General features: G+C 51.5%; 1 protein-coding gene across 3 annotated transcripts in view; it reads left to right on the plus strand.

Annotated features, from left to right (window-relative positions):
- Positions 1-13,138, plus strand: part of FAM110A (family with sequence similarity 110 member A) — a 153,465-nt gene that overhangs the window by 111,455 nt on the left and 28,872 nt on the right. Inside the window, exon 1 of one of the 3 annotated variants that reach the window (XM_040447454.1) lies at positions 1,240-1,358. The exons of the other annotated variants lie outside the window; for them this stretch is intronic. The gene's annotated coding sequence lies outside the window, so the exon portion shown is untranslated. Of the gene's footprint in view, positions 1-1,239; positions 1,359-13,138 lie in introns of those variants that run through there. 3 annotated transcript variants of the gene reach the window in all.

Genomic DNA, 13,138 nt, shown 5'->3' on the forward strand with positions numbered 1-13,138 from the left:
GCAACTCACGAGACATTTGTGTAAGTGGCTTTCCACGCGCTGAGCGGCCCGCGACCTATGGAGCGTCCTGATGGACTGCGCCTGCGCGGATCAACAACGCCCTCAACTTTACCTCCCCCTTTGTGGCTTCCAATCACATTGGTGCATGCTCTCCCTAAAATCCGGGAAAGCCTCAAGACCCCTTTTTCAGGGTCAGGCAGATTTGAGATCCCACCCCCACCCCCATCTCCCCGTTAGGTGGCCTTGCAAATTAAAATCTTCTTCACTGCAAACCCGGTCTCCGTGTTCGGCTTGGGGACCCACGGGGCCCTCGTTCCCTCATTCGGTTACACCAACAATGTCAGGCACTGGGAGAGATGCTTGGGACATAAAATTGAACAGAGGAGACAGACGAAGCCCTGGTCTTTGGAGAGCTGACCTTCTAGTGAAGCGAAGGGACGTTACATGTAGGAAGTGAGGACATTAGTTAGTGTGTTAGTCCGTAGGAAAAAAAAAGAGGGCGAGGGGAACCCGGAGTGGCAAATGCGGGCAGGCTTCAGAGTGGGGGCAGCCAGCAGAGGCACCCTGAGGGGGACAGAGTCCCAGGCTGGGGAAGGACAGGCCTACAGGTGTTCCATTACCCGACCGCCCCAGAACGAATTTGGCCCACCCCCGTTGCTGGGCCCCTGTCGTTTGCTGCGGCCGCAAACACTGGCAATACCTGCAGAATCCGCTCCCAGCAGTGAACTACAACGTGCTCAGAGAGAGATCGTCCAGTTCATTGCCTTCCAAAGGCGCTGCACGAGGACCACGAGTTTCCCACAAAGAGCTGCCCTCCGGGGCTCGTCAAACGTGTACATTCTTCTGGGAGGTCACAAGGGCGCTCACATTCCACGAGGAGCCTTTCCAGAGCGGAGATCAGCTAATCCGCCACCGGGCCCCCAGGGCAGGCGCGGGTAGGTTCACGCCTAGGTGGTGGGTGGGCAGGGCTTCCAGAACCGGTTCGTGGGGTGAATGGATGAGGGGGTTGGAGGCGCCGCTGCAGTTACCCACGGGGGCCACCAGAGGGCGCAGGGTGCTACAACCTCCGAAGAGGAACCTTCCTGGGGCATCTGAGGAATTAGGACCTTCTCTCTGGGGGGTGCGCGGGGCGTACGTGCCGTGCCGGGGAGGTGGAAGGAAGGAGAGTGGGGGGAAAGGAGACGTAGGCTTCGAGGGGATTAGAGAGAGGAGCTTCTGAGAGTGCCTCTAAAGCAATCTGCTGTCTATAAGGGCCAGTCGCGTGGCGCAGCCCCATCAGAGTGAATACGATCTCTTATCTGTGAATTGAATTCAAGAGCCCAGAACAGAGCGGAGAAAAAAGCCACAGGATAAATACGGTATGATTCCATCTGTGGAAAAATTTTTTTCCACAAATAAATGCCACATATTCATTAGGGGTGTGTGTGTGTGTGTGTGTGTGTGTGTGTGTGTGTGTGGTGTTTATCACATATACATCCATAGGAAAAAATCTAGGAGGATGAATTTCAAATTGGCAGCAATGGTTGCCTTTGGAATGGTGTGTGTGTGGAGGGGGTCAGGGAATGGGAAGGGTGATGGAGGGTGATCAAAGAGGAGTTTAGCTTTAACTGAAATATTTTAACTTTCTAGGGGTCTAAACCCTGTTAGTTGTGTAACCTAACATTAAAAAATTACTTTAAAAAAAGAAAAATGAAGAAAAAGAACTGAAAGAAACCTCGAATGCCATTTTGTGTTGCATTAATAGAGGTCTTACCTGCAGCTCCACGGAGGTGACGGCCTCCTCTGTTCTCAGAGCACATCTGGGACCTCTTTTCTCTCTCCTCGGCTCTGTCCTGTGCGAAGAACAGGGAGCACCCAAGTGGAAGAAATTGTGGTGGCATCTGAATGGGGACACATAGGTGAGCGTGCCCTTTACTCAAGCCGGAGTAACTGGGCTGGGAGAGGTATGTGTGACAGATGCTTTCTTGGTAACAGATTTCTGGAAGGTGCTCGGGGCAGGATTCCAGGAGTGAAGGATGGTGGAAATTCCAGCCCGGGTGGAGTAGAGAGTTCCTATCCAGTAAGTAGGGACGGCATGAGCTAATCTGGGGACTTGGGGAGTGCCTCGACCTGGAATGTCTTCAAGCCAAGGCAGCATGATGATTCCTAGGAACTAGGAATACCGAGGATGGCCTCCCAGCATCCTGTGGGAGGGTATGGGGGAGTCCCTGAAAGACGCCTTCAGTTCTGGAAAACAATAGCTGGGAGGCCAGAAGGAGTGGGCGGGCTGAGATTCTTTCTCCCTTTATTTGCTTTTTCTCTTTCAGTAACTGCGGATTGAGATCGGCTCTGTTCCCTGCGCTGGGGATACCGCAAGGAGCATGGTCTCTAAAATGGAGGTGCTATCTTCTCTCCCAACTCCTTTTTGCTCCCACACGGCACATACTGATCCCTTAGCAGATCCAGAATCGGGCCACTCTGTACCCCTCCACTGCCACCGCCCCCATCCAGCCCCTTCGTGTCCTGCGTGGCTGTCGCAGTATCTCTTCGCTGGCACTCTCCACTCCAGCCACACTGGTCTTCTTGCCAACCCTTCAGGTGGCAAACCTATTCCCTGCCTCAGGGCCTTTGCACTTGCCCTCTTTCCCCAGGTAGCCCCCATGGCCCCTCCCTCACTTTATTCAGGTGTCTGCTCAACCTCACCCTTCAGAGGTGACCCTAAATTAGAATTGTCTGGTCACCACCACTCTCTGGCTCCTTGTGCCTCGATAGCTTTGCTAACTGTGCCCTTGATGGTGTGTTATGTGTTCGTTGACTCATCTTGCTTTGTGTCTGTTTCCCACCAGTGTCAGCTCAGCAGTGGGGGGGGGGGCGGGGGGGCGGGCGAGGGACCGTGTCTGTTTTGTTCACAGTGGAGGTCCTGGTGCCTAATTTGTGCCTGGCATGTGGAAGGAACTTGGAAGATATTTGTTCACTGGCTGAATGGAAGGGGAGGTCTTGAGAGCACTTCGCTGGTTTGGGGGTGAGTGAGAGGGACAGGCTGACAGGGACATTGAGGTTCCTGCTTGAACAGGGAGAGAGGATCCCCTGGCCCCGAGCTGGGGAGACTGGGGCCGTACTGATGCAGGGGGCACAGCTAGGGACGGGAGAGCCCTCTCCACAGGGGCTGGAGGCTCCCGGCCTGCACTGACTTCCTCACACAGGGACCTCACGCTGCCGGGGACGCGTCCCCTGCCCTCTGCCTCTGACCCTGACTTGCTGAGGGCCAGACATCAGCTTCTGACTCTTTTGGTGCACTGGGCCTCCTCCTCTGCCCTCTTCCTTCTGTAGGATTATATGTCTTGGGTTCTTAAGAAGAGTACAGGTCCCCAAAGCAGGGGACCCAGGTCAGGCCTGGGCCTCAGTTTCCCAGCCAGTCCAATGGGGTAGATGGTGCAAGAGAGCAGGTGCCTAGGCCCAGATCGAAAGGGTGAGATGGGGCTGTGTCCTTCTGTCCATTCCCCAGTCCAGACACTGGCAGACTGGTCTGGCCTCTCGGGGCTCGGGGACAGCGAAGCCTTGGCCTCCTGCCTGGCCCAGCAACCTGAGAGTCCGTGTCCTGGGGAAGGGGCGCAGAGCCCCCAGTGGCCGAATCCATGAGAACACCAGACGCAGCACTGGGGCAGAGACTCAGGGTGTCCCAGGGGAAGGGGCCCCACACGGGGAGGGACTGCCCAGGGGCCCACTCACAGGCCTGGTTTTCCCAGTCCAGAATGTTCTCCTAGCTTGCCTTCCAGCCTTCTCAATTCACGTTCACAGCTGTGGCCCCACCCAGGGTCTGCCCTCGTGTTTTTCTTTCAGTGGTTTACGCTGAACTACGTCGAGTAATTTTAGACACACAGAAAAACAGAGGATAACATTATGAACTGTATATCCGACATCCAGATGAACTCTGGCATTTTCCATAATGCTTCCTCCATTTCTTTTCGAGGTGGTTTAATGTGAATTATAGAGATCCTGAATCATCACCTCCAACACTTTAGTCTGCATCTCTAAAAAAAGAAGGCCACTTCCTTGTATAACAAAGGAGCGTGGTTTCACTCCAAAACATTAATATTTCTCTCAAAGGGCTGGTAGGGAGGCATGGGGCCGGACAGGAGAGTGGCCCCTTCCCAAGGCTCCAGAAGGTTCCAGGGAAGAAACTGGTATTCCCACACTGATGCAGTGGGAAGAGCGCTGGACAGGGAGCCCGGACGGTGTGGGCCTGTCCTCGCTCTGATTTGGGTCTCTTGTGTTTCTGTCTGTAAAACGGGGTAGGTAGTAATGCCACGACAGGGCCCCTGCTTCGCTCCCCACCACCCCACCACCCCTCCAGGGCCTGTGTGACCTCTGTGACCCGGCTTCCCACCTCCAATCTCTTTCTGTCCTCCTCCTGTTTTCTGGTGAGTTCCCCACGGCTCACTCTTTGGGTTTCAACCCAGAGGCCGCCTCCTCCTAGAAGCCTGCCCTGATCCCCGGCTTGGGTTCAGGGCCCCTCATCGGGACCTCACAGATGACTCAGAACAGTGACCCCTGTGGCTTCTCAGTCTCCCCCACCAGCCGTGGGCCTGGAAAGCTGAGGCAATTTGTCTTGTTCACCACAGTGTCCCCAGCCCCTACGTCAGTGCCTGGCCCGCACCGTAACTTTAGTCGAGTGAACAAATGGTTATTGTCACATTTTCCGCTCCAATCTGTCTGCCTCTTTCGGGGGGCCTCGGTGGGGGCGTTCGGTCCTTCCTTCCTCTCCTTCCCACCCCCCTCCCTTCGCTCACAAATATTTATGGAGCCCCTACTATGTGCCAGGCGGTGTTCTAGGCATGGGAGATACAGGCCAGGCCCCCTGCCTTTGTGGAACCGAGGCGAGCAAAACCAAGAAAACAAATACATAAAATAATCTCAGGTGTTAACGCACGGCGAGTGAGGCAAACCAGAGCTGTTGGAGGGGTGTTCGAGGGCCCGGCTGTGAAGGTACCATGTCTCAGAGCCGGAGGCGTGGGTGACGAGGAGCTGGCCGGGGAAGCACTGGGGGACGTCCCAGTGCTGGTCCCTTTGCCCAACCTCTCCCCGCTTTTCCTCCTATAAGCGAGATCACCCATGGTCTTTCTCTGTCTGAATTACTTCACTTAGCCAAACGCTCTTCTGGTTCATCCCTGTTGTCACACATGGCGGGCCTTCCTTCTTCCTAGGGCTGAGCAATACTGCATTCTGTCTCTTTCCTTCTCACGTTTTCGTCACCCATTCACCAGTCGCTGGCACTTAGGTTGTTTCCGTGTCTTCCGTGGCTCCCACGGCTTCCATGGCTTTTCTAAGTCGTGCTTCCGTGAACGTTGGGGGTGCCGATAGGTCTTTGAGCTTCTGATTTCATGTTCTTCGGCCACACGCCAGGAGGTGACACAGCTGGGGCATGTGCTGGTTCTGTTTTTGGCAGAAAAGGAACCTCCGCGCTGTTTTCCATAGTGGCTCGCACCGATTTATAATTGCACCAGCAGCCTGCAAAGGTTCCCGTTTCTCCACAGCCGTGCCAGCGTTTGGTGTCTCTTGTCTTTTTGGTAATAGCTGTTTCGACAGGTGTGCAGTGATATCTCATTGTGGTTTTGACTTGCGGTTGCCTGATGATGAGTGATGGTTGAGCACCTTTTCATGTACTTGTTGGCCAACTGGGTGTCTTCTTTGGAAAAATGTCTACACAAATACTCTTTTTTTTTTTAGTGTTTATTTATTTTGGAGAGAGAGAGAGAGAGAGAGCGAGAGCAAGGGAGGAGCAGAGAGAGAGGGAGACACAGAACCCGAAGCAGGCTCCAGGCTCTGAGCTGTCAGCACAGAGCCCGACGCGGGGCTCGAACTCACGGACCGCGAGATCATGACCTGAGCAGAAGTCGGATGCCTAACCGACTCAGCCACGTAGGCGCCCCTACTCTGTGTATTTTTCAATTGGATTTTTTTGTTTGCTATTGTGTTGTAGGAGTTCTTTATGTTTTTTGGATATTAACCCTTTATCAGATACGTGTTTACAAATATTTTCTCCCATCCCAAAGGCTGCCTTTTCATTTTATTATTTTTACTTTATTTTATTTATTATTATTATTAATTCCAGTTAGTTAACATACAGTGCTGTGTTAGTTTCCGGTGTGCAATATAGCGATTCAACACGTCCATACAACACCCGGTCCTCATCACAAGTGTGCTCCTTAATCCCCAGCCCCTAGGTCCCCCATTCCCCTACCCCCTTCCCTCTGGTAGCCATCAGTTTGTTCTCTATAGTCAAGAGTCTGTTTCTTGGTTTGCCTCTCTCTCTTTATCTTTCCCTTTGCTCCTTTGTTTTGTTTCTTCAATTCCACACGTAAACTCAATGGTATTTGTCTTTTTCTGACTTTTTTGCTTAACATTATACTGTCTAGCTCTGTGCGTGGCGTTGCAAACGGCAAGATTTAATTCTTTTTTTATGGCTGAGTAATATTCCATTGTATATATAGCCCACGTCTTTATCCATTCGCCTATCGATGGACACTTGAGCTGCTGCCTTTTCATTGTGTTGGTTTTCTCTTTTGCTTTGTAGAAGCTTTTTAGTTGGACGTGGTCCTTATTTGTTGATTTTTGCTTTTGTTGCCTGTGTTTTTGTTGTCACATCTGTTTTGTTAAGTTTATTTATTTATTTTGAGAGAAAGAGTGAGCATGAGCAGGGGAGGGGCAGAGAGAGAGAGAGAGCACAAGAGAGAATCCCAAGCAGGCTCCACGCTGTCAGCATGGAGCCCGACCTGAGGCTCGAACTCACAAACCTCGAGATCATGACCTGAGCCGAAATCAAGAGCTGGACGCTTAACCGACTGAGTCACCCAGACGCCCCTGTTGTCATATCTGAATAATCATTGCCAAGACCAATGTCAAGGAGTTTTCCCCTGTGTTTCCTTCTAGGAGTTTTATGGTTTCAGGTCCTAGGTTTAAGCCTTTAATCAAAATTAACAAAAAGTTAATTTTTGTGAGTGGTGTAAGGCGAGTGGTCTAATTTCATGCGTTGCATGTGAATATTCAGTTTTCCCAACACCATTTGTTGAAGAGACTGTCTTTCCTCACTGCGTATCCCTGGCTCTTTTGTCAAATATCATTTGGCCATATTTGCGTGGATTTATTTCTGGGCCCTTGATTGTTTTCATACCGGTATCAGACTGGTTTGATCACTCTAGCTTTGCGATACTGATTTATGGTGTTAAAAGATCTGCCTGAGCCAGGGGAGGACGGATAGGGGGAGAGACAGCAGGAGTGGCCCAGGTCTGACGCAGCCTCCAGGCAGAGATGGGTCAGCTGAGCCCATTTCATGCCCAATCCTGGTGTGAGGGGTCTGAGCGTGTGCTGAGGATGGGCCTGGGGCTTCGGGTGTCTGGACATCCGTGGGTGTCTGGACCTGTGGGGTGGACCTCAGCAAGAGGGAAAGGAAGGCGGGGTTTGCGCAGTGGCTGCAGGCTCATTTGCATTTGATTTGCATGTGGAGTGGAGGGGTCTTGTTGAAAGCTGGAAAGGCCTGCACCAGTCCCTTGGGTGGAGGGGCTTGGGTGTTACGTTTCCACAAAGATTCTGTCTCTGGGCCACGACCTTCCAGTTCAGGAGGGGCCCTACTTCTCCACCTGCCTCTGGCCTGGCCCTGCCATCTGGGGTTGGGACAAAGGCCCCTCACCCTCTGAACCTTTTTTCCCCTGTAGAATCCCATCTGTCAGGCCCAGCCTCTGACCTGGGGCAGCTCCATTAGCGCAGACCCAAGAGTGGGGGGAGGGGACAGCCCCCTAACCCTAAGGGGACCCAAGCCTCTCCTCCCAGCCTCTGCCATCTGTCCTGAGCAGCACTAGTGTCCTCCTGTTTCTGCCACCTGCTTGATGCGATCCGGGCCAGTCAACCTCCTCCTGGGTCTTGGTTCCCCCCACGTGTCACAGGCAGAGGTGGGATTGGGTGTTTTTCCCGAAGAGGAGTAACTCGTGTCTCACTCCTTGTAATTGCTGCCGTATCCGTATCCCACCTGTTCTATTAGTGACTTCCACGTTTTTTTTCAACGTTTTTATTTATTTTTGGGACAGAGAGAGACAGAGCATGAACGGGGGAGGGACAGAGAGAGAGGGAGACACAGAATTGGAAACAGGCTCCAGGCTCCGAGCCATCAGCCCAGAGCCCGACGCGGGGCTCGAACTCACGGACTATGAGATCGTGACCTGGCTGAAGCCGGACGCTTAACCGACTGTGCCACCCAGGCGCCCCAATGACTTCCACGTTTTAAAGGAAACGTGTGCTCCTTGGCTTAAACGGATTCCGCGTGAAAGGAAATTTCATACTTTCTCTGTGAGTGGAAACTCAGCATCATTCGCCGTAATTAGAAAACTTCTGGGGGGGGTGGAAATAACGGAATGGGAATAAAACAATGTTCTTAAACTCTAATCCTGCTTCAAGTGAAAGAAGGCTGACCCATTTGTGTGATAGTCCAGAAAAGATGAAAGTGTAGGGAAAGAAAACAGACCAGTGGCTGCCAGAGCGAGGGGGAGGGACGTGACCGTGAAACACACAAGGGAGGTTGTCCAGGTGACGGAAGCCACTCCTCCACGGCACCAATTGCAGCTGGACACATTTGTCAAAAATCAGCGAAATATACACCGGACGTTGGTGAATTTCCTTTAACAAGACCCATTTTTATAAAGGAACAGATACAAATCCCAGTTTGGCCCTGAGTCTGCGGCCCCCTGTCGAGAGCGAAATGGACAGGGATGAAGGCTAGAAAGAGCGAAAGAGAATCGAAGAGAAAACAACTTCCACTCTAGAGCCGTGCTAATACGACAGCCACTAGCCTTGTGAGGCCTTTCCATTTCAATAACTAAAACTCGATAAAATGCAAAATTCAGGATTTTTTTTTTTTTTAATTTACTTATTTAGTTTGAGGTGGGGGGTGGAGGGCAGAGAGAGAGGGAGAGACCGAATCCCAAGCAGGCTCCGCGCTGTGGGCGCAGAGAGCCTGACCCTGGGGGTGGGCTCAATCTCACGGGTTCGTGAGCCGAAATCAAGAGTTGGCTGCCTAACCGACTGAGCCACCCAGGCACCCTGAAGACCTCAGGACTAAAAGAATTCTGGGCTCGGGGAGCCTGGGTGGCTTGGTCGGTTAAGCGTCCAACTTCGGCTCAGGTCATGATCTCGCGGTCTGTGAGTTCGAGCCCCCGTCGGGCTCTGTGCTGACAGCTCAGAGCCTGGAACCTGTTTCAGATTCTGTGTCTCCCTCTCTCTCTGCCCCTCCCCTGTTCATGCTCTGTCTCTTTCTGTCTCAAAAATAAATAAACGTTAAAAAAAAAATTTTTTTTTTTTTTAAATAAAAGAATTCTGGGCTCTCTAGATTCACAACTCGACCCTGTTCCTAGGGCGTGAGGATTTGGGAGTGGAGAGCCGATGTGGCTCAGTCTGGGCCAAATCCAGCGGGATCTTCAAGCCTGTCTTCATCTTGCCCTGCTTCCTGCCGCTGCCAGCCTGTCTTTAACCCCCAGGAGACTGCTGCCAGCCCCGATTGTTCTGCGCGGGCACCCTGTTCAGCCCGCTACAGGGTGCAAGCATGTATGGTCTCTGCCAGGGTTTGTGATTTATTGGGAACCCCCATGGTTGTGCGGTATGATCTCTGCTATTGTCATCAGCAGTGAGCATAACGCACATTTATTGAGCCATGCTTTGGCCAGGTCCTGTGCTAAGGGTTTTGCACGCATCATCCTGGGGACTCAAGGTAACTCCTTGCGATGTAGGTGCAATTGTTCCCATTAAAGATAGGGGGCTGAACGCTCAGAGTTTAAGGAACTTTCCCAAGTCTGGCAGCAGGTGGGCGGTAGAGCTGGGATTAGAACTCTGACCGGCTGACCCCAGAATGCTTGATCTTGATCTGAAACTGCCGCTTTTTATCTTTAAACTCTAGCCTCTTCTCTGTGGCCTACAGCAATTTCATGTCAGTCTTTTTCCTGTCTCTCCATTCCAGTCGTTGGCCTTTTGGCTCAAATATACCAAACTCAACTCTTGCCCCAGGACCTTTGCACATGTTTGTTCCTCCCAGCCTTCCCTAGATTTGCACACGGCTGCCTCTTTTTTTTACGCTTTAGGCTTCACCTCAGAGAGGCCTCCCTCACTGTGCTATACAAAACAGCCCCTTTTCCATTACGCCCATTGCTTTACTCTGCTTTATTTTTATTTATAACATGTCTCACTTGTCGGTTCACTTACTCATCTATTGTTCTGTCTCCCTCACTAGAATGTAACTCCCTGTGTTCCCGTCTGTCTTCCTAGTAACCGGCACAGACCAGGGGCTCAGAAAATATTTGTTGAATGAGTAAATACATCCTGAAACAAACCAAGAGGAGATGAAGGGGGGAGGTCTTCAGGGATGAGAGTAACTTGGAGAGTCCTCTCTCCCAACTGGAAGCTGCTGTCTCCTAGCTGTCCAGACAGAAAGCCGAGGCAGAGGGGAGGCGGAGGAATGCTGAGCCCGAGCAGCAGCTCAGTGATAACAGCCCCACCTGGAGAGCTCGCTTTTTATGCTCCCCAAGCCCTTTCTCAGGTGACACACCATGGGATTGTCCAGGAGGTCAGCTGGGTGCTATAATCACCTCCACTTACCCGGTAAGAAGTCTCCCGACTGCCAAGTCAGGAGACGTGCCCCAGGCCAGTTTGACACAGGGGGCTGTGGAAACCCAGAGGAGAGACTCCTAACCAGCCTGAGGTCAGTGGGAGCTGCCCAAGCTAGAAGCGGGAGGGGACCTCCTCCAGGGGGTTTCAACCTTGGCTGCACATGGAAACCTGATATCTGGGCCCCTCTCCTAGAGGTTCAGATGTGGTTGGTCTGGGGTGCAACCCGGACGTTGGAATTTGTAAAAAGTCCCTAGGTATTATCTCTTGCTGAATAACAAATCATCACCACACTTAGTGGCTTAAGACAACAATAATCTTTTTTTTTTTTTTTTTTCATCTCTTTTATGGTTTCTGTTGGATAAGAACTCAGGAAGGGCTTGGCTTGGCAGTTCTCTCTGAACTTCTCATGAGGTCTCACCTGAAGGCTCGATAGGCTGCCTCCCCCGGGACCAGAAAGCTCAGACACAGGAACTGTCCTTGGTCACCAGTTCCCCCCCCCAGTGCACGCCTCTCAAACCACTTCAAGGCCAGGCTCCCCCTGCCAAAACAAAATACAGCCATGGGGTGCACAGAGGATAGGGAGCTGGTATCTGAGGCTGATTTCATCTCCGTTTCGAGCTGAGTGGCGAAAACACCGCCAAGGTCAGGGTGCTGCAGGAGGCACTAAAAGCTGCAGGCCTGTGGATGGGGCGAGATGCTACTGTTGCTCATGCTGGGTCAGGACGCGACCCTAAGGATCATCTAGCTCCCTTTCATCTGGGCACACTAATGACAGCTTGTCCACCTCCTTATTCTTTTTAAAAAAATTGCTTTAAAAAATGTTTATTTATTTTTGAGAGAGACAGAGACAGAATGCGAGTGGGTTAGGGGCAGAGAGAGAGGGAGACAGGCTCCAGGCCCCGAGCTGTCAGCACAGAGCCCGACGCGGGGCTCGAACTCACAAACTGCAAGATCACGACCTGAGCCGACGTCAGACGCTCAACGGACTGACTGAGCCACCCAGGCGCCCCTATCCTGTTTGTTTTAAGCTCCAGGGTACGTAGGGCAGAGGCAAGTTTGGAACACGCAAGGATCAGCAGGTCCTTTATCCAAGCATCTCAAATCTCTCCTAACCCCTGATTAAAGTTGTACATCTGAGAGAAGAATTCAACCATGACACCATTGTTGTTATTCCCATTTTAATGACAGGGAAGCTAAGGTCCGGCAGACTCCCTAGCAAGGTGTTCACAGAGTCATATGCTTCTGTAAAACTTGCCAAAGTAAGGTGTTTAAACCTCACTCTTTTTTTTTTTTAATTTTTTTTTCAACGTTTATTTATTTTTGGGACAGAGAGACACAGAGCATGAACTGGGGAGGGGCAGAGAGAGAGGGAGACACAGAATCAGAAGCAGGCTCTGGGCTCTGGGCCATCAGCCCAGAGCCTGACGCGGGGCTCGAACTCACGGACCGCGAGATCGTGACCTGGCTGAAGTCGGACGCTTAACTGACTGCGCCACCCAGGCGCCCCTAAACCTCACTCTGTTAAAACCACCTTCTCTTTCCATCCAGACTTCCCTTTGTGTCAGATGATGTCGGAGTGCGTGTGACCGTCTGGGGGATTTGGCCAAGGGAACCCTGACGTTTAGTACGGGCTTTGCGGTTTTATTTACGTTGTTTTCGGTCACTTTTGTGAAAAGTTATTGCCAACTGGTAATGACTTCCAGGAATACCCTTACCTAACACACTGAGGTGGCTGTGACATAAAGGTGCACCAGGGTGAAAGGTCATCTCTCTCTGTCTCTCTCTCTCTCCCTCTCTGGGTTTACAGTGCCAAATATCACCAGTATGTAGTGGAGGAGAGGTATGAAGTGTATACATGGAACCAGAGGAAGCTTGTTTGTGAAAAGTATCAGGGAGGTATGCCGAATATGTAATTCATAGAAATAGTATTATTTTCCTGGATTTTGCAACATTTGTGGAATTTTCATTTGTTGAGGTTTCTTCTGTCTTTCTAACCAAATCATCACTTTATTACCTAATTTTATATTTGTGATTTTGTAGGTCTTTCCTTAAATAGATCTCCCTAAATTGTACGAGGCTCAGGAAGTATGTAGTCGAAATCTGCCCCTGCTTTGTGTCTTTTGTTTGTTTTGTTTTGTTAATTTTTTTTTCAACGTTTTTATTTATTTATGGGACAGACAGAGACAGAGCATGAACGGGGGAGGGGCAGAGAGAGAGGGAGACACAGAATCGGAAACGGGCTCCAGGCTCCGAGCCATCAGCCCAGAGCCTGACGCGGGGCTCGAACTCATGGACCGCGAGATCGTGACCTGGCTGAAGTCGGCCGCTTAACCGACTGCGCCACCCAGGCGCCCCTGCTTTGTGTCTTTTGTGATCACAGGATCCTCCTTGCCTCCCCTCACTGTTGCTGCCAACACGTGTTGTATATTCACATGGGAACATAACAGAACGGTTGAGAGGACTCCTGCTGAATCCAGATAAACCATGCTTTTCTCATCTATAAAATGAGAAG

Source organism: Herpailurus yagouaroundi, unplaced genomic scaffold, assembly GCF_014898765.1.
Source record: "Herpailurus yagouaroundi ecotype Mexico unplaced genomic scaffold, PumYag 196, whole genome shotgun sequence".
NCBI classification, from domain to species: Eukaryota; Metazoa; Chordata; class Mammalia; order Carnivora; family Felidae; genus Herpailurus; species Herpailurus yagouaroundi.